Below are 20,839 nucleotides of genomic sequence, written 5' to 3'. Positions count from 1 at the left end.
GTGTGTGTCTCCTCCTGCTGGCCCCTGCTGTGTGGCTTGAAGAGCAGAGGCCACATAATCCCAGTAACCAGCACCCACCACCGTGTTTGGCACACAGCACACACTCAATGAAGGTGAAGTGGTGGGGGACCACTGAATATTAGTCACAGTCATCAACAAATGAGGATCCGTTGAGCTTGGATAGTTACAAAGATGATGGCAGAAGAGGAACTGCAAAGTAACTATTTGAGTAGCAGTGTATTAAAGAGGCAGCAGAGAAAGCTAGGGAACCTCTCCAGTATACTTTTGGCAAACTGATTCTCTTTTTAAAAGACAGTAGTGTAAAGGTCAAACAGAGTGACAGATATTTCATTGTGGTAGCTATCAATTTTACTGGAAAAATTATGCCCTAATGAAAACTGATATTTGAGTTTCATTCTTTGTTCCTTCTAAAAATGAGCACATAGTTTCACTTGTCACTTACATTTTGTTAAATGTAAGAGTTAAACACCAGCCGGGCGCGGTGGCTCAAGCCTGTAATCCCAGCACTTTGGGAGGCCGAGATGGGTGGATCACAAGGTCAGGAGATCGAGAGCATCCTGGCTAACACGGTGAAACCCCGTCTCTACTAAAAAAATACAAAAAAACTAGCCGGGCGAGGTGGCGGGCGCCTGTAGTCCCAGTTACTCCGGAGGCTGAGCCAGGAGAATGGCGTGAACCCGGGAGGCGGAGCTTGCAGTGAGCTGAGATCTGGCCACTGCACTCCAGCCTGGGCGACAGAGCGAGACTCCGTCTCAAAAAAAAAAAAGAGTTAAACACCATTTCATACCATTTAATTTCATTTGCAAGATGAAGGTCCAATCTAAAGTTACCAACTTTCCTCTCATTACATATACAAATTTTGGTCCCCAATTTTGGTATCAATTGATTCCAATATGAATATCCTCACATAAGGAGGATCTCTTTCATGGGGATACAGTTGTAATGAATTCTCTGTAACAATTTAACACTCCAAAGACTGTCACTTCTTCTTTGGTCTCAAGCCAATTCACCTGAAGCAAAATTATCCTCTTAATACCCACATAGAAACTGACCAGAGAAGATGTTTTTAGAACAAGAAGCTCTACAGTAGCAGCAAGCTAAGCAAATATAATGCTAGCCCATTTCCATTCATCTTACAGCCTTTCACAAGGAAGAGCCCTTAACATTTCACTCTCAGGCTTATGTAACTTACGAGGCAGTAACTTAAGTTCAAAGTGGCTTTTATTTTTAATCTGACAATTCAATTCACTTTTTATTTTCTCACTGATTTACAAATATAATATAGGAAAGGATGAGACATTAGCAAGGTGGTGGAGTAGGAGACCCCAGCCATCATTTCCCCCATGAAGAGCAACAATTCAGCAACTGTCCATGAAAAAAAAAGTGTTTCTGGAAGAGCTTAGCAATCTACTTAAGTAGACTCAACAATACAGTGAAATTAAAAAGAAAAAAAAGAAAACATGAGAATAAGCACACAAAAATAATAGGAAGAACAGTTTCATTTTCTCTGCATCAACCCATCTGTCGTCTGCCCTATAGCTGTGATCAGCACAGACAGGGACTCCCTAGCTCCAGCAGCCCCCTGCAGAGTAAAGGATCAGAAGGGGTTGTTACAATCAACTATATGCCAACAAATTGGATAACTTAGAGAAGTAGATAAATTCCTAGAAACATAACCTACCAAGATTGAATCAAGAAGAAACAGAAGGTCTGAACAACCAATAACAAATATAGAATGATGTAATAATTAAAAGCCTCCCAACAAAGAAAAGCCCAAGACCAGATGGCTTCATTGCTGAATTCTACCAAACATTAAAAAAAGAATTAACAACAATTCTTCTTAAATTCTTTCAAAAATAGAACTAGAGGCAATACTTCCAAACTCATTTTATGAGACCATGATTCTCATGATACCGAAGCCCAAAAAAGGCACAACAAGAAAAGAAAATTGAGTTTGAGCTGCCGGGCGGCCACGAGGTGCGCGGATCCTGCGTGCAAACGCGTCTACAAGTCGAGATGTCGCATCCGTCCCCCCAAGTCAAGCCCTCCAACCCCAGTAACCCTCGAGTCTTCTTTGACGTGGACATCGGAGGGGAGCGAGTTGGTCGAATTGTCCTAGAACTGTTTGCAGATATTGTACCCAAAACTGCGGAAAATTTTCGTGCACTGTGTACAGGAGAAAAAGGCATTGGACCCACGACTGGGAAACCTCTCCATTTCAAAGGATGCCTTTTTCATCGAATTATTAAGAAATTTATGATTCAGGGTGGAGACTTCTCAAATCAGAATAGGACAGGTGGAGAAAGTATTTATGGTGAAAAATTTGAAGATGAAAATTTCCATTATAAGCATGATCGGGAGGGTTTACTGAGCATGGCAAACGCAGGCCGCAACACAAATGGTTCTCAGTTTTTTATCACAACAGTTCCAGCTCCTCATTTGGATGGGAAACATGTGGTGTTTGGCCAAGTAATTAAAGGAATAGGAGTGACAAGGATATTGGAAAATGTGGAAGTGAAAGGTGAAAAACCTGCTAAATTGTGCATTATTGCAGAATGTGGAGAATTGAAGGAAGGAGATGATTGGGAAATATTCCCAAAAGATGGCTCTGGCGACAGTCATCCAGATTTCCCTGAGGATGCGGATATAGATTTAAAAGACGTAGATAAAATTTTATTAATAACAGAAGACTTAAAAAATATTGGAAATACTTTTTTCAAATCCCAGAACTGGGAGATGGCCATTAAAAAATATGCAAAAGTTTTAAGATACGTGGACAGTTCAAAGGCTGTTATTGAGACAGCAGATAGAGCCAAGCTGCAACCTATAGCTTTAAGCTGTGTACTGAATATTGGTGCTTGTAAACTGAAGATGTCAAATTGGCAGGGAGCAATTGACAGTTGTTTGGAGGCTCTTGAAATAGACCCATCAAATACCAAAGCATTGTACCGCAGAGCTCAAGGATGGCAAGGATTAAAAGAATTTGATCAAGCATTGGCTGATCTTAAGAAAGCACAGGAGATAGCACCAGAAGATAAAGCTATCCAGGCAGAACTGCTGAAAGTCAAACAAAAGATAAAGGCACAGAAAGATAAAGAGAAGGCAGTATATGCAAAAATGTTTGCTTAGAAAGGATTCAGTTTTGCTTATTGTGTGTTGATTGTGTAAATGCAATAAGAAAAGGTAAAGGTTTTTGTCTATTAATACGATCCCTAATGTGTTTCTTTTGACACCTTAGTTCCTTATTGTTTACAGTTTCGGAGTACTGATAGGGGTTCATGCTTAATAAATGTGTCACAATACAGTCAAAAAAAAAAAAAAGAAAAAGAAAAGAAAATTATAGGCCAATATCTCTGATAAACACAGATGCAAAAATCCTCAAACCTGAGCATCCCGAATTTGATGATACATCAAATTATTATACATTGTGACAATGTATATCCCTGGAATGCAAGGTTGATTTAACACATGCAAATAAATTAATGTGATACATCACATTAACAGAATGAAGGTTAAAAACCACATGATCATCTCAATAGATGCATAAAAAACATCTGACAAAGTTTAACATCCTTTCATGTTGAAAATTCTCAAGAAATTAGGTTAAAAAAGGCAGTGTCCTCAACATAATAAAGGTCACTTAGGAGAAGCACACAGCTAACATCACACTCAATGGGGAAAAACTAAAAGCTTTTCCCCTAAGATTCCATACAAGGCAAGAATGCCCACTCTTGTCACACCTATCAACATAATATTGGAAGTACTAGCAAGATCAATAAGGCAGGCTGGTTGTGGTGGCTCATGCCTGTGATTCCAGAATTTTAGGAGGCCAAGGCAGGCAGATCACTTGAAGTCAGGAGTTCACGACCAGCCTGGCCAACATGGTGAAATCCCATCTCTACTAAAAATACAAAAATTAGCTGGGAATGGTGGTGTGCACCTGTAATCCCAGCTACTTGGGAGGCCGAGACAGGAGAATCTCTTGAACCCAGGAGGCAGAGGTTGCAGTGAGCCAAGATTATACCACTGCACTCCAGCCTGGGTGACAGCGTGAGACTCCATCTCAAAAACACAAAAATCAATAAGGCAAGAACAAGAAAAGGCACTCAAATAGGGAAGGAAGAAGTAAAATTATCCCTATTTGTAAATAACATGATCCTACATATATCCTATAGAGACCCTATAGAAAAACTGTTAAAATAATAGATGAATTCAGTAAAGTTGCAAGTTTAAAAAAAAAAATACAAAAAACAGTAGCATTTGTCTACATCAAAAATCACCTATCCAAAAAAAAATAAAAAATAAAGAAAATGATCCAATTTAGAATTTCAAAAGGAACAAAACACTCAGGAATAAATTTAACCAAGGAGTTGAAAGGTCTGTACACTAAAACTATAAAACACTGATAAAAGAAATCAAAGAAGACACAAATAAATGGTAAGAGATCCCATGTTCATAAATTAGAATAATCAATATTGTTAAAATATCCATACTATCCAAAGCAGTCTACAGATTCAACATAATCTCTATTAACATTCCAAAGTCATTTTTCACAGAAATAGAAAAAACAGTTCTATAATTCATATGGAACCACGAAAGACCTCAAATAGCCAAAGCAATCCTGAGGAAGAAAAATAAAGTGGAGGCATCACACTCCCTGACTTCAAATTATACCACAAAGCTAAAGTAATCAAAACAGTAGGGTACTCACATAAAAACAGACACACAAGCCAATAAAAAAGAAAAGAGAGTTCAGAAATAAATCCAAGCATATATGGTCAACTAATTTTCAACAGGGGCACCAAGAAGACACAATGAGGAAAGGATAGCCTCTTCAATAAATGCTATTGGGAAAACTGGATATTCATATGCAGAAGAATGAAACTGTACCCTTAACATACACCATACACAAAAATCAACTCAAAATGAATGAAAGACCTAAAAGTAAGACCTGAAACTGTATAACACCTAGAAGAAAATATAGGAAAAAACTTCTTGACATTGGTAGTAGCAATGATTTCTCAGATAAAACACCAAAAACATAAGCAACAAAAGCAAAATAAAGAAGTGGAATTACCTCAAACTAAAAAGCTTCTGCATAGCAAAGGAAACAACAAAATTAAAAGGCAGCCTATGGATTGGGAGAAAACATTTGTGAACCATGTATCTGATAAGAGGTAAATATTCAAAACATGTAAGAAACAGAACTCAATAGGCCAGGCACGGTGGCTCACGCCTGTAATCCCAACACTTCGGGAGGCCAAGGCGGGTAGATCACCTGAGATCAGGAGTTTGAGACCAGCCTGGCCAACATAGTGAAATCCTGTCTCTCCTAAAAATACAAAAATTAACCAGGCATAGTGGTGCGCGCCTGTAGTCCCAGCTACTCAGGAGGCTGAGGCAGGAGAATCACTTGAACCTGGGAGGCGGAGGTTACAGTTTGTTGAGATCGTGCCACTGCACTTCAGCCTGGCTGACAGAGTGAGACTCCGTCAAAAAAAAAAACAAACAAACAAACAATAAAATTCAATAGGGAATAAACAAACAAACCAAAAAACACAATTACCCAGATTTTTAAAGCAAAGCACCTAATAGGCATTTCTCCAAATAAGTCAAAAAATAGTCTTCAAGTATATGGAAAGGTGTTTGTTCAACATCACGAATCATGATGGAAATAACAAATCAAAACCACAGTGAGATACCTCCCCACTCCTGTTAGAATGGCTATTATTAAAAAACAAGAGGTAGCCAGGTGAGGTGGCACATGCCTTTAGTTCCAGCTACTCGGGAGGCTGAGGTGTAAGGACCACTTGAGCCCAGTAATTTGAGGCCAACCTAGGCAACACAGCAAGACCTTGTCTGTGTAAATAAATAAATAAACAAACAAACAAGAGGTAACAAATATTGGCAAGGGTATGGAGAGAAGAGAAACCTTAAATACTGTTGGTGAGGATGCAGACTTTTAAATAAAACTACCATATGACACAGCAATCCTTCTTCTAGATATATACCCCAAGGAAATGAAGTCACCACCTCATAAAGATATCTGCACTCCCACATTCACTGCAGCATTATTCACAATAGCCAAGATATGGGAACAACCGAAGTGTCTGTTGACAGATAAATGGATAAAGAAACACATACAGGTTGAGAATCCCTTATCCAAAATGCTTGGGACCAGAAGCATTTTGGATTTCTGATATTTTTTGGGCTTTGGAACATTTGCATTATTCTTAACAGCTGAATATCCCAAATCCAAAAATCCAAAATCCAAAATGCTCTAATTAGCTTTCCCTTTGAACGTCATGTCAGCACTTTAAAAGCTTCAGATATTGAAGCATTTCAAATTTCAGATTTTTGAATTTGGGATACTCAACCTGTATACACACACACATAGTGGAATATTATTCTGCCTTTAATAAGGAGATCCTGCTATTTGGGTCAACATGGATGAAGCTATAAGACATTATGCTAACTGAAATAAACCAGACACAGAAAGAAAAAGGCTACATGATCTCACTTACATGTGGAATGTGTTTTTGAAAATCAAATACAATAGAAACAGGATAGAAGGATGGTTATGGCAGGAAGCAGGGACAGTGGGTAAAACAGAGAGATGTTGGCTGGGTGCCGTGGCTAACGCCTGTAATCCCAGCACTTTGGGAGGCCGAGGTGGGTGGATCACGAGGTCAGGAGTTCGAGACCAGAATGGCCAACATGGTGAAACCCGTGTCTACTAAAAATAAAAAAATACAAAAACAAACAAAAAAAATTACCCAGACGTGGTGGTGGGCACCTGTAATCTCAGCTACTCGGGAGACTGAGGCAGGAGAATCGCTTGAACCCAGGAGGCGGAGGTTGCAGTGAGCCGAGATTGCACCACTGCACTCCAGCCTGGGCAAAAGAGCAAAACTCAGTCTCCAAAAAAAAAAAAAAGCCTGGGTGCAGTGGCTCATGCCTGTAATCCCAGCACTTTGGGAGGCCGAGATGGGCAGATCACGAGGTCAGGAAATCCAGACCACCCTGGCTAACATGGTGAAACCCCTGTCTCCACTAAAAATACAAAAAATTAGGCAGGCATGGTGGCAGGTGCCTATAGTCCCAGCTACTAGGGAGGCTGAGGCAGGAGAATGGTGTGAATCCAGGAGGCGGAGCTTGCAGTGAGCCAAGATCAGGCCACTGCACTCCAACCTGGGCAACAGAGCGAGACTCTGTGCCAAAAAAAGACAACAAAAAAAAAAAACCAGGGAGATGTAGGTCAACTACAAAGTTGTAATTACATACGATGAATAACTCTAGAGATCTAATGTTCAGCATGAGGACTATAGTTAGTAACATGAATTGTTTTATAGATATATTCCAGCATTGCATACTGGAAATTTGCTAACAGAGTAGATTTAAGGTACTCTTACCACACACGCACACACAATAAAGAAAGGTAACTACATGACATGATGGATATGTTCATTTGCTTGAATATTGTAATCACTTCACAAGATACAGTCAATTCCTGCATCATGATGTCTCGATAAATGATGAACCACATATATGACACTAGTACCACATGATTATAATACTGTATTTTTACTGAACCTTTTCTATGTTTAGAAGTATTTAGATACACAAAATGTACCATTGTGTTATAATTGCCTACAATATTCAGTCCAGTAATATGCTGTACAAGTTAGTAGCATAGAAGCAATTGGCTATACCATATAACCTGGGTGTGTAGGAAGCTATACCATCCAGGTCTATGTAAGCATACCCTATGATGTTCGTGCAACGTCAAATTGCCTAACAACACATTTCTTAGAACGTATCCCCATCGTTAAGCAACACAGGATTGTGTATCAAAACATCATGTTGTATACCTTATATTTATACAATAAAAATAAAAGCACAGATATAAAAAACAAAATAAATATAAGATAATTCTAAAACTCTAAAATGTATATTTGTTCTAGCCCCTACACACCTTCAGCAAGTAACAACTTGAGAAATTCTCAGTATTCCAGAATGATACGAAATTTATATTTGCTAGCGTACAAAATAAATCAACTTTTAATGTGTTATAATTGTTTAATTTGTTATAGTAAGTCTAACTGGGTTAAGTGATTTGACTTTCCCACTTAATCTACGGCAAGTCTAATAACTTTTAGATTTCAATTAAACATTGAAAAACCAAAATAGAAGGGCGGGCCAATTTGGTAAAGTTTACTCCTCCAATCTAATAAAACATATTGCTTTACAAGTTCTAATTTTCACCAGCCTTCTCCCAGACCTTTCCACACTATATACTCAGCTGACTTTAACCTGATGTGGAATGTCCCTAAAGTTGATTGTGCATGACTGTATTTGTATATCAAAACATTATGTTGTATGCCTTAAATCTGTGAGTGAGACCATTCCTATTTTCTAGTAACACTCAGCTAGGTTTGAGGTTAAAGATACAAATAGGAGACAAAATTATAATAGAAAAAAAATTTCAGATCCATCAATAAAAAGAAAACAATAGAAATTTCATAAGTACTAGCACTTCAGCTAACGTTATAAACACGCAAGATCCTAACAGCTTGGAAAAAATTGTAATACATATAGCTGTAATAAAGGGTATCTGAGAAGAACTGAGAGTTCCAAGCACCATTTTGACTAAAAAGCAGTAAAGTCAAGTTCCTATTCTGAGGAATTAGATCCTTCCTGGTTCTCATTTCAAATTTATTTCATCACAAGCTTTATTTCACCAGTGCTGAAACCCACAAGGAGCTACCTAAACTCACTGGCACCACAACTATCTAGAAGTCCTATTTTAGATGATCCACATTCAACACACTAAGACACACTCAATTTACTCATGGGTGAGTCTGCTCAGACCCTATTCTACATAGTTTTAACAAGCTTGGCAATCTAACTCCCAGTCTACAGCAAATTAACAAACAAAAGCTGAAATGTGAGAAAAGTGCTAGAGACACAAATATTGTCAACAGTGAGAGGTGATCTCTTAGCAGCATAGGAGGAACCAGGGGAAAAAAACACAAAACACCAAAAGTGGACATTAAAAGTTCATCTGAGACCACTTAGGAAGGAAGCAAATAACCCTATATTCCCAAATACATCTAAAGGCACCCACCCCTTCACAGGAAAGAGTAATAATAGACGTGGTTAATCATGACCCTAATATGAAGGCTCCAATCTGCTCAGAACGGTCTATGTGTAAGAAAACCAGGAAAATTCAAATAGTTGTAATTTATAAAGATTTCGCTCAGAGTGGTTAATCAGTTTTGAAAGTGTTGACACGTAAAGGGTGAGGATCTGGTCACTTGGGGAGTAGTCTTATAAAAAAAGCTCCTTTTTCCCACCCCATCAGTTAATGAAGCACTGCATATGGATGCTCCACATTGGAAGCCGTTCCAAGGACAGCATTCCAAAGTCAGCTATAACAACAAACAGCAGATGTCCAGAAAGGCACAGATATCTCCTCCCCATACCCAAACCATTTAAGGAGGAGGAAAAAATAGACCAAAAAATGTGTGACCAGATAGGCATAATTGTCAATTAGCTGAAAAACAAATCTCTAAGTTTCCAATAAGGGCACAAGAGCACCTAAAAAAAAGAAAAGAAAAACAACAAATCATTCTAAGTTTTACAAAAAAATGAACCAAATAAATTTCTCCTTGAACAACTGCCAGGCCTACAGGCAGATCTTCCAACATAAAATGATCAAACCTGAAGAATTTTCCCAAGAGAGTAGATACTTCCAAATAGCAAATTTCCATTTTAAAACAAGCATATTTATTACCATATTTCCAGTTCCAGAATGTGTATGGTTGTTAAATATTAAACTCTAGTTTTTAAACTCCTGTAATGGAGGAAGGATAGCCCATGTTTAGGGTGGGGCCATGTGAGGGATGAATACTCCCAAATTACTAAAATCTGTCAACTTGGCAAAGACCATAACTGAGATCTATCTGGCTGAAATGTGACTATCATGGCCAAATCTGAGCTGCATTGTGTTTCCCACCAGCATGGCAGGCTATTTATGTATTCATTGATAATTTTTTCATTTCTTCGACAAAGACTCTGTGGAAGATCTATGGCTGAAGACAGGGTCTATAAAAGACCAGCCATGTATTTTCTTCACACACTTTCTTTACATTGTGGAAAAAGTTAAGTGGGAAAATCACACTCTCATTCAAACTGTTCAAAATACAGGAAACAATACCAAGGAAGATGAAGCAACCCGGTAGTTCCCACTTTATCCATTCTTTGTCTCTATCAGGGCATGCACCCTAGTCCTCTAGGGTTATGACCTCCTCCTGGTTTTCCCAGGATTTTCCCAGCCTTAATAAAAGTCTCACATCCTGGGAAACCCCTCACTCTCATGCAACTGGAACGGTTGGTCATCCTACAGGAGCAATGGCATCCACGTGGGCAGCACCCAGAGATAAGGTTATGCACAATCCCTTGGGAAATATAACTGAATTCAAGCAAGTAGGAGTCTCTTGTTCATATCGGGTTTCAAATCCCATCCCTTCTGCTTCCCAGCAGTGTGAACTTAACCTCTCTAAGCCTCAGTTTCTACAAGTGTAAGATAGAGATAACAGAACCTTACACAACGAATTATATGAGAATTAAGTACAATCATGGACCCAAACTAAACTTTCTATTATATAAGCTATCTAATAGCATTAGATATTATCTCCATCAACATTATTTTTTAACTTTTATTTTAGGTTCAGGGGTACATGTGCAGGGTTATTATACAAGGAAATTGCATGTTGCAGGGGTTTGGTGTACAAATTATTTCATCACCCAGGTAATAAGCTTAGTACCAGACAGGTAGTTTTTGGATCCTCACCCTCCTCCCACCTTCCACCTTCAAGTAGGTCCCAGTGTCTGTTATTCCCTTCCCTGTGTCCAAGTGTACTCAGTGTTTTAAGTGAGAATATGCAATATTTGGTTTTCTGTTCCTGCATTAGTTTGCTTAGGATAATGGTCTCCAGCTCCATCCATGTTGCTACAAAGAACACAATGTTCTTTTTTATGGCTGTGTAGTATTCCATGGTGGATATGTACCACATTTTCTATATCCAGTGTACCACTGTCCATCATCATTATTATATATAATCATGAAGTTTAGTTTTAGCACAATATTTGCAGATTTCATGACCCTAACTATTATTAAGAACAAATTGTTCCCCCTACATCTAACAACTACCACTCACACTTGGGAACCCTGCTACATTCGCCACTATAAAAATGACATCACCACCAAAAAAAAAAAAAAAAAAAAAAATCCATGTGAAACCCTTCTTCTCAATTCAGTCAAAGTAATCAACTTGGGCACACCAAAACCGAATAAAAACAACCCCAAAAGTGTGTCACTTGAACAAAAAAAAAGTAGATTTTCCTCCATCTCATTCACTGTCAATAATTGCATTCTCTCTTTCCTGCTCTGCCCATCTAGAAGGGCCCCATTATCAGCATCACCAAGACTGTTGCATCTAAATGGGCCAGGTTGAAGCCACCATTTTCCCTTCCTTGGTGACTATTCAGATGCAATTCCATGTGAAACTACAGACCCCATCTAGAAAGAAATGGAGATAAGACCCGGCACAGTGGCTCACGCCTGTTACACCAGCACTTTGGGAGGCCAAGGCAGGCCGATTACCTGACATAGGAGTTTGAGACCAGCCTGGCCAAAACAGTGAAATGCTGTCTCTGATAAAAATACAAAAATTAGCCAAGCATGGTAGTGCATGCCTGTAATCCCAGCTATTCAGGAGGCTGAGGCAGAAGAATCGCTTGAACCCAGAAGGCAGAGGTTGCAGTGAGCTGAGATCATGTCATGGCACTCCAGCCCCAGGGACAGGGACTTTGTCTCAAAAATAAAAAAGAAAGAAACAGAGGTAAAAGTGGATAACTGCAGGAACATGTGTCAACCTAATACCTAACAATAGGCAAACAAAAAAGCTCACATGACCAAAGCTATGTTATAGGAACAGCCCTTGCATCCAAGAAGCAAAGTCCTGCAGAACATACATTAGATGTAGTCTCATGTACAAAAGGAGTATACCAAAGCCTGTCAGAGACACAACAAAAAAAGAGAATTTTAGACCAATATCCCTGAAGAACATCGATGCAAAAATCCTCAATAAAATACTGGCAAACCGAATCCAGCAGCACATCAAAAAGCTTATCCACCATGATTAAGTGGGCTTCATCCCTGGGATGCAAGGCTGGTTCAACATACAGAAATCAATAAACGTAATCCAGCATATAAACAGAACCAAAGACAAAAACCACATGATTATCTCAATAGATGCAGAAAAGGCCTTTGACAAAATTCAACAGCCCTTCATGCTAAAAATTCTCAATAAATTCGGTATCGATGGAACATATCTCAAAATAATAAGAGCTATTTATGACAAACCCACAGCCAATATCATACTCAATAGGCAAAAACTGGAAGCATTCCCCTTGAAAACTGGCACAAGACAGGGATATCCTCTCTCACCACTCCTATTCAATATCATGTTGGAAGTTCTGGCTAGGGCAATCAGGTAAGAGAAAGAAATAAAGGGTATTCAGTTAGGAAAAGAAGAAGTCAAACTGTCCCTGTTTGCAGATGACATGATTGTATATTTAGAAAACCCCATCGTCTCAGCCCAAAACCTCCTTAAGCTGATAAGCAACTTCAGCAAAGTCTCAGGATACAAAATTAATGTGCAAAAATCACAAGCATTCTTATACACCAGGTACAGACAAACAGAGAGCCAAATCATAAATGAACTCCCATTCACAATTGCTACAAAGAGAATAAAATACCTAGGAATCCAACTTACAAGGGATGTAAAGGACTTCTTCAACGAGAACTACAAACCACTGCTCAGTGAAATAAAAGAGGACACAAACAAAGGGAAGAACATACCATGCTCATGGATAGGAAGAATCAATATTGTGAAAATGGCCACACTGCCCAAGGTAATTTATAGATTCAATGCCATTCCCATTAAGCTACCAATGACTTTCTTCACAGAATTGGAAAAAACTGCTTTAAAGTTCATATGGAACCAAAAAAGACCCCGCATTGCCAAGACAATCCTAAGCAAAAAGAACAAAGCTAGAGGCATCACGCTACCTGACTTCAAACTACACTACAAGGCTACAGTAACCAAAACAGCATGGTACTGGTACCAAAACAGAGATATAGACCAATGGAACAGAACAGAGCCCTCAGAAATAATACCACATATCTACAGCCATCTGATCTTTGACAAACCTGACAAAAACAAGAAATGGGGAAAGGATTTCCTATTTAATAAATGGTGCTGGGAAAATTGGCTAGCCATAAGTAGAACGCTGAAACTGGATCCTTTCCTTACTCCTTATATGAAAATTAATTCAAGATGGATTAGACACTTAAATGTTAGACCTAAAAGCAGAAAAACCCTAGAAGAAAACCTAGGGAATACCATTCAGGACATAGGCATGGGCAAGGACTTCATGTCTAAAACACCAAAAGCAATAGCAACAAAAGCCAAAATTGACAAATGGGATCTAATTAAACTAAAGAGCTTCTACAGCAAAAGAAATCTCCATCAGAGTGAACAGGCAACCTACAGAATGGGAGAAAATGTTTGCAATCTACTCATCTGACAAAGGGCTAATATCCAGAACCTATAAAGAACTCAGTCAAATTTACAAGAAAAAAACAAACAACCCCATCAAAAAGTGGGCAAAGGATATGAACAGACACTTCTCAAAAGAAGACATTCATACAACCAACAGAAACATGAAAAAATGCTCATCATCACTGGCCATCAGAGAAATACAAATCAAAACCACAATGAGATACCATCTCACACCAGTCAGAATGGCAATCATTAAAAAATCAGGAAACAACAGGTGCTGGAGAGGATGTGGAGAAATAGGAGCACTTTTACACTGTTGGTGGGACTGTAAACTAGTTCAACCATTGTGGAAAACAGTGTGGCGATTCCTCAAGGATCTAGAACTAGAAATACCATTTGACCCAGCCATCCCATTACTGGGGATATACCCAGAGGATTATAAGTCATGCTGCTATAAAGATACATGCACACATATGTTTACTGCGGCACTATTCACAATAGCAAAGACTTGGAATCAACCCAATGTCCATTAAGAAAATGTGGCACATATACACCATGGAATACTATGCAGCCATAAAAAAGGATGGGTTCGTGTCCTTTGTAGGGACATGGATGCAGCTGGAAACCATCATTCTCAGCAAACTATCGCAAGAACAGAAAACCAAATACCACATGTTCTCAATCATAGGTGGGAACTGAACAATGAGATCACTTGGACACAGGAAGCGGAACATCACACACCGGGTCCTATTTTGGGGAGGGGGCAGGAGGGAGGGATAGCTTTAGGAGATATACCTAATGTAAATGATGAGTTAATGGGTGCAGCACACCAACATGGCACATGTATACATATGTAACAAACCTGCACATTGTGCACATGTACCCTAGAACTTAAAGTATAATAATAATAATAAAAGGGGTAACTCGTCCTCATCTCTGTAATGCAACAACCATGTTAACCACTTTCCTTCACAGCATCAGCTGATCTTCAACCAACCATAGCTGATGAGATTCTTCCATATATCCTGATTATTATCTGGTGGACCTGTGTCAGCAAACCTCTGCTACCTAAATGATTTCTTCCTTCCCTTGGACCACTGGTTTGCTTCATCTTCCTTGGTATTATTACCTGTATTTGGAAAGGACGGCAGCATGAACAGAGGCATTAGCAAATGCTCCAAGATGAAAGGGGCATTCAAGGACACTTCCCACTTTTTTTTCTTTTTTTTTTTTTTTTTTTTTTTTTTGGTGACAGGGTCTTGTTCCATTGCCCAGGCCAGAGTACAGTGGTGATCATAGCTCACCTGGACCTCTTGGGTTCAAGCAATCCACCCATCACATCTTCCCAAGTACCAAGGACCACAGGTGCACACCACCACATCCAGCTAATTTTTGTAGAGACAGGTTTTTGCCATGTTGCCCAGGTTGGTCTCAAACTCCTGGCCTCAAGCAATCCTCTCATCTCGACCTCCCAAACTGTCAAGATTACAGTAGTGAGCCACCACACCTGGTCAAGGACACCTCTTTTATGGAGGATTCTTTTTTCACATTCATGAAAATCAAACAAACTGTATTTTTCTTATGGCTCTCAGCCATATTTTTTCTTTGGGGGTAATGATTTGTATTATTTTGCACACCAGAGGCAGAAACTCCCAAAGAAAGGCAAGATGGCAGGGCTGCCACTAGCCCATGTGACTCCTTTGTGCAAATTAGAAAATGAAGCCCCTTCCTAAGACACTTCACTACTATCTGTCAGAACACTGTTGCAATGTACTGATTTTGTTAGATAAGAAACTATGTCATCTTCTGACAAATTTACAAAATACATGCAAATCCATGATGTCCATGATATAAATGGTGCTCTCTAGAGTTGCGCAGTGCCCAATCTACACAATTCTGTACACTGACTCTAAATGACATCTCTTCATATTTGTAGCAACACATTTCAGATGAATCACAGTTGTTCCTTGGTATAGGTGAGGAATTGGTTACAGCAGGCATCCCCAAACCCCAGGCTGCCAACCAGTAATGGTCCATGGCCTATTAGGAACTAGACTACATGGCAGAATGTGAGTGGAGGGTAAGGGAGCATTACCACCTGAGCTCCACCTCCTGTCAGATCAGCAGTGGCATTAGCTTCTCATAGGAGCCTGAACCTTGTTGTGAACTGCGCATACCAGGGATCTAGGCTGCATGCTCCTTAAGAGAATCTAGGTAATGCCTGATGATCTGGGGTGGAACAGCTTCATCTTGAAACCATCCCCTGCCCAGCCCTGTCTGTGGAAAAATTATCCTCTACTAAACAAGTCCCCAATGCCAAACAGGTTGGGGACTGCTGGGTTACAGGACCACCCACCACAGCATACCAAAATCCACACATACTCAAGTCCTGAGGAACCTGAGTACACAAACTCCCCTCCATAAACATGGGTTCAAATCCTGGAAAACCTGTATTTTCAATCTGTATTTGGTTGAAAAATAATCCACATATGAGTGGACCTGTATAGTGCAAGCCCATGTTGTTCAAAGGTCAACTATAATTGTGATTTGCCTAAAAACTGTCCTAACAAGTCAGATTCAAATATTGTTTGTGTGGGTGTGTGATTGTTCTGTGTGTGTATGTACCTTTATTATATATCATTTAAATAAATGTTGCCAAAAAGGAGAATTGTCTATGTCAGTTTAGATTACTGGCCCACAGCCATGAGAACAGCTAATCTTGATATACCAGGAAGAGAAATTTTAAAATACATGCTATACTAAAGTGATGACATGGTGAGAGAAAGAAGAAAAGAGAAAAATCTGGAGTTCTGGAGCAATCTGTTTATTCCCAAGGCAAAAATATTTATCCTTACCTTGCATAACCAAAAATGTTTCTAATAGTCACAAAAATAATTGTCCCATTTCAAAATCCAGTTGTATAGCACAGGAATAAAGTTTACCTTGTGAGCCTCATCTCCCTTAAATACTTCTACATTTAGCTGCCATCAACTTCACCTTTCCCACCTTTAGATTCTGGCCTTTAAATGAGACCACTAAGAGTTCACAAGGCCCAGGATAACGAGTTTTCCAGAAACACGATCCCAGTTTCCCAAGCAATGGAAGGGCCAGACTACCATGAGACTCACAGCTTAAAGAAAGTAAATAATTCAAAAATAAAAATTTGTAAATAAGCAGATTTTTTTATGACCTCCTCTGCTGGCAAAGCACTAATTCAGGCAGACTGCTTTTCCTCCCCTTCTGATATCATCACCACTAGTACCAGTGAGTGCAGCACGGCCAATGAAAACAGCATTATAAAGAGAGGGGAAGAAGCCAGCCCAGCTGAGATTCTAGTAAGGGTTGGGTACCCTTCTCGTTGCTTCAGCTCAGTCCACTACTATTACTGTCATAACACAGAAAGTTTCTTCGTCGCATTTTAACAGAGGTGGAACCTGAGTCTCAGAGCAGTTAAACAACTTGCCAGAGGTCACACAGCTTTTAATGGTTAGGCATGTCTGGGTTCAAAGCTCTTGCCCTTCTGCTATATCACACTGCCCTGGGTAGAGCTTTAGATCAGTGCATCTCAGACCTTCATGTGTCCACAGGTCTCTTGAGGATCTTGTTACAATGCAGATTCTGATTCCAGAGGCCTGGGACACAGCTCTGAGCTAGCAAACTCCCAGAAGATGTTGATGCTGGTTGCTGGACTGCACTTTTAGTAGCAAGACTTTGAATCAGTGGTTTTCAACAAGGGATGACTCTATCCCACAGGAGACACCTGGCAATGTCTGCAGACATTTCTGATTGACATGACTTGGGGGAGTAATGCTACTAACATCTGAGAGATGGACATCAGGGATATTGCTAAATGTCCTACATGAGGACAAGCCCCCATCCCCAGCAAAGAACTATCCAGCCCAGAATGTCACCAGTGCTGGCGTGGTTGAGAAACCCTTAGAGGGCCTGAGTTCATTTAGACTTCTTTCAAAGCTGCTGTAGATTTGCAAACTTGCACTGGAGTTAAAGGTAGCTCTAGTACTTAAGAAATTCTCCATAAAGCCTGATAGAAATGTTGATGCCATGTAACTGATAGCTAGAGCATGATGAAGTTTAATTTCCTCACAAATATTCTGTCATTGTATTGAAGAAAATCAAATCAGCTGATTACAAACAGGGGTTTCAGAAACTGCCCAGAGTTTCTGTAAGGTCCTTGTTTCTTATCACTGGACGTCACAATAGAAAATGCAAGGGATTTGATTATTTTTAGATACAAATTTTATAATTTCCTGTTCTGGCAGCTCAAACCTTTACCTTGTTAGCAAGGATCGCATGAAACCATCTTTTATTATTCAGCATTAGCTCCTGCAACCTACTATCAATATCATGCTGGGATACTGCCATGCTCTGCACCACTCAACTCCCAAACTCGGCTTTAAAAAAAAAAAAACCTCATTCATCTGGCTCTTTAATGTCGCAGCACCAAAAAATTAGTTCAAGTTGAATATTTTTGACTAAAGTAACCATGGCATATTGTGGTGTTAAGAATCTTTAAATGCCATATTGTTTAATTACAGCATATGCTTAGGAAGACTACTTTTGAATATAATTTGAGGGGTGAATTAAGGTTTGGTTAAAAGCATATAGCTTCTTTGGGAGGAGGAGGATTTGAGAAAGAACAACACATGTGCTAGTGCAGGAGTGTCCAATCTTTTGGCTTCGCTGGGCCACATTGGAAGAAGAATTGTCCTAGGCCACACATAAAACACATTAACACTAATTATAGCTCCTGAGCTTGAAAACACACATACACACACACACACACACACACAAAATCTCATAATGTTCTAAGAAAGTTTACAAATTTTGGGGGGCCACATTCAAAGCCAGCCTGGGCCACATGTGGCTTATGGATTGGACAAGCTTGTGCTAGTATATCAGGGCCCCAGGCCATACATGCCCCCTTCTTTCCTACTTATCTGTCAATGAACATTGCCTCATCCCTAGGGACCAAGCCCAAAGGTCCCTCCCATGAGAGTCTCTATCATCTCAGTGTCCCCTTCAAGACATAGTTTAGAGTTAAATGTTCTCCATAAAAGAACTGAATGCAAGAGTGAATGAATGAATGAATGAATGCTCTTGCCCTTGATGGCCCTGCTTTCTGGGTTCTCCCTCCTATCTAAATATTTCCTTCTCAGTTTTTTTTCACTGCTCCTCTTTCTCCTTATTTGTCTTAAACAGAGATATGCCCTAATTCTATCATCAGAACCTCCTCGCTTGCAGGGAGAGGGGGATGGGAGGGGGTATCTAAACTCTATCTCTTATAAATGCTTCCCAAACCCACATCTCTAGCCTAGTCTTCTGCCTTGAAATGCAAAGCCATATTTTCAAATGCCAAACTCTCCTTCTCCTCCCAAAACCCTGCTTCCCTCATGACTGTCACAGGCATTACTATTGACCCTGTCCCTAAAGCTGAAAACTCCAGCCTCTCCGATACCTCCACCCTCCTCATTCTTTAAGTTCTTAGATGTGATTCCTATTTCAAAGCATCTTCTTGTATTCCTTTCCCTGTCTGTTCCCACTGTCATCACCTTAATTCTACCTCATGAACAGTCTCCTAGGCTTTCAAAACTAACTCCTAAATGGTGGGTTCAGGATTTCCATTCACCCATATATTTTCATACTTCCTAGACATTTGAAGCCTGATTAAAAAAAACAAACCAAATTACAAAAAAATTTAGTATACACATCTAATTTCCTTTAGGGTAACTGGCATGGAAACTGGTTACAGAGAGAATAAGGGTTGGGATTGCCCCTTGGGAAGCCCTTGTTACTCAGCAGGCTGCACCAGCCCCACCCCAACTCTCCCCACACACAAAGGAGGCGGAGTAGCCCAAGGATGGGGAGCACAGGCCTGTTGGCCCCCTAACTGTGACTTCCTGTAAGGCTCTAGGCAGAGTAATCCCCTTCCTGTGACTCTGTTTCTTCATTTGTAACAAGAGGGGATTAATAGGCTCAGGTTTATCAGGGTTGTTGTGAGGATTAAAGGAGTTACTACATATCAAGAGGTTAGAACAGTGCCTAGCCCACCGCGGGTGACTGATAAATGTTAGTCATGATAATGACAATAACAACTGTCTACTTAGTAAAGACAGCAATATCCCAGAACAGAGCTCAGACTGGTGGGAGCACCAGTATTCAATAAAAAGACCCAGCAACATCATTAACTTTGTGTTCCAGTCCCCTGAGAGGGACATCACATTGTTTCTTTCAGGAACGCATAACCTTTGTCCAATCATGCAAAGATATGGGAAGGGTCTGAAGTGAGGGAAATTCAGCAAAATAATTGATCAATACTCTTCAAGGGTGCCAAGATCATGATAGATAAGGAATAACTAAAGAATTGTTGCAGACTGCAGGACACTAGGGAGAAATAACAACTAAATGCAACATTGGATCCTGAAATGGCAATAAAAGAACATTGGTAGAAAAACTGGTGAAGTTTAAATGAGGACTTTAGTTTGGTTAATTTCCTGGTTCTAATACTGGTACTCAAGTTATATAAGAGATGAACATTAGGGAAGGCTAGGGGAGGGACATACAGAAACCCTCTGCATGTTTTCTGCAAATTTTATGTAAGTCTATAAGTAGTTCAAAATAAAAATCTGATCCTTCACAGAACACTAATGCAGCTTCACTCCAAAATCATTCCCTAACAGTTTTGGGTTTTTATCATGTATAAGAACATTACTAGGGTTTATGGAAGCATCAGTGAACTGGACATAGCTCTTCCTTTTGATATTTCACAGTCTAGTGGGAAAGGCAGTCAAGTAAATGAATATTTAGTAACTGTTATGAGCAATATATGCACAGGTAGGGACCTTAATCCAGTCCAGGGCAGGAAGCAGTGAAAGTCAGGACATCCAGAGAAGGTAAAACACGTAAGCTGAATATTGTAGGACAAGTAAGGGTTAGTCAAGTGAGGATGGAGGAGGAAGGGAGCCCCAGCAATGTGGGAGTTGCACAAACACAGGCACAGAGGCCAGAGGCTGGCTGTTCAGCAAACCCAGAGTTTGAGCTGACTGGGAGAGATAAGGGAGAAAGGAAGAGTAGGTAATGAGGTGGAAAAAGGCAGGCAGGGGCCTTGTGAGTCAGGCTCAGGAGTTTGTACTTTGTCCTTAGGGCAATGCGGGGTTTGGAAAGGACAG

At 39.9% G+C, this 20,839-nt stretch overlaps 1 protein-coding gene and 1 pseudogene across 3 annotated transcripts in view; one reads left to right on the top strand and one right to left on the bottom strand.

Moving 5' to 3' along the window:
* Positions 1-20,839, bottom strand: part of ERC2 (ELKS/RAB6-interacting/CAST family member 2) — a 970,858-nt gene that overhangs the window by 762,644 nt on the left and 187,375 nt on the right. The gene's annotated exons all lie outside the window — the stretch shown is intronic.
* On the top strand, positions 1,976-3,324 carry LOC111534650 (annotated as a pseudogene). Its single transcript, XR_002729156.2, has one exon. The product of XR_002729156.2 is annotated as a peptidyl-prolyl cis-trans isomerase D pseudogene (transcript).

This window comes from Piliocolobus tephrosceles, chromosome 2, assembly GCF_002776525.5.
Source record: "Piliocolobus tephrosceles isolate RC106 chromosome 2, ASM277652v3, whole genome shotgun sequence".
In the NCBI taxonomy this organism is placed as follows: domain Eukaryota; kingdom Metazoa; phylum Chordata; class Mammalia; order Primates; family Cercopithecidae; genus Piliocolobus; species Piliocolobus tephrosceles.
This window is presented reverse-complemented; position numbering and strand designations above follow the sequence as displayed.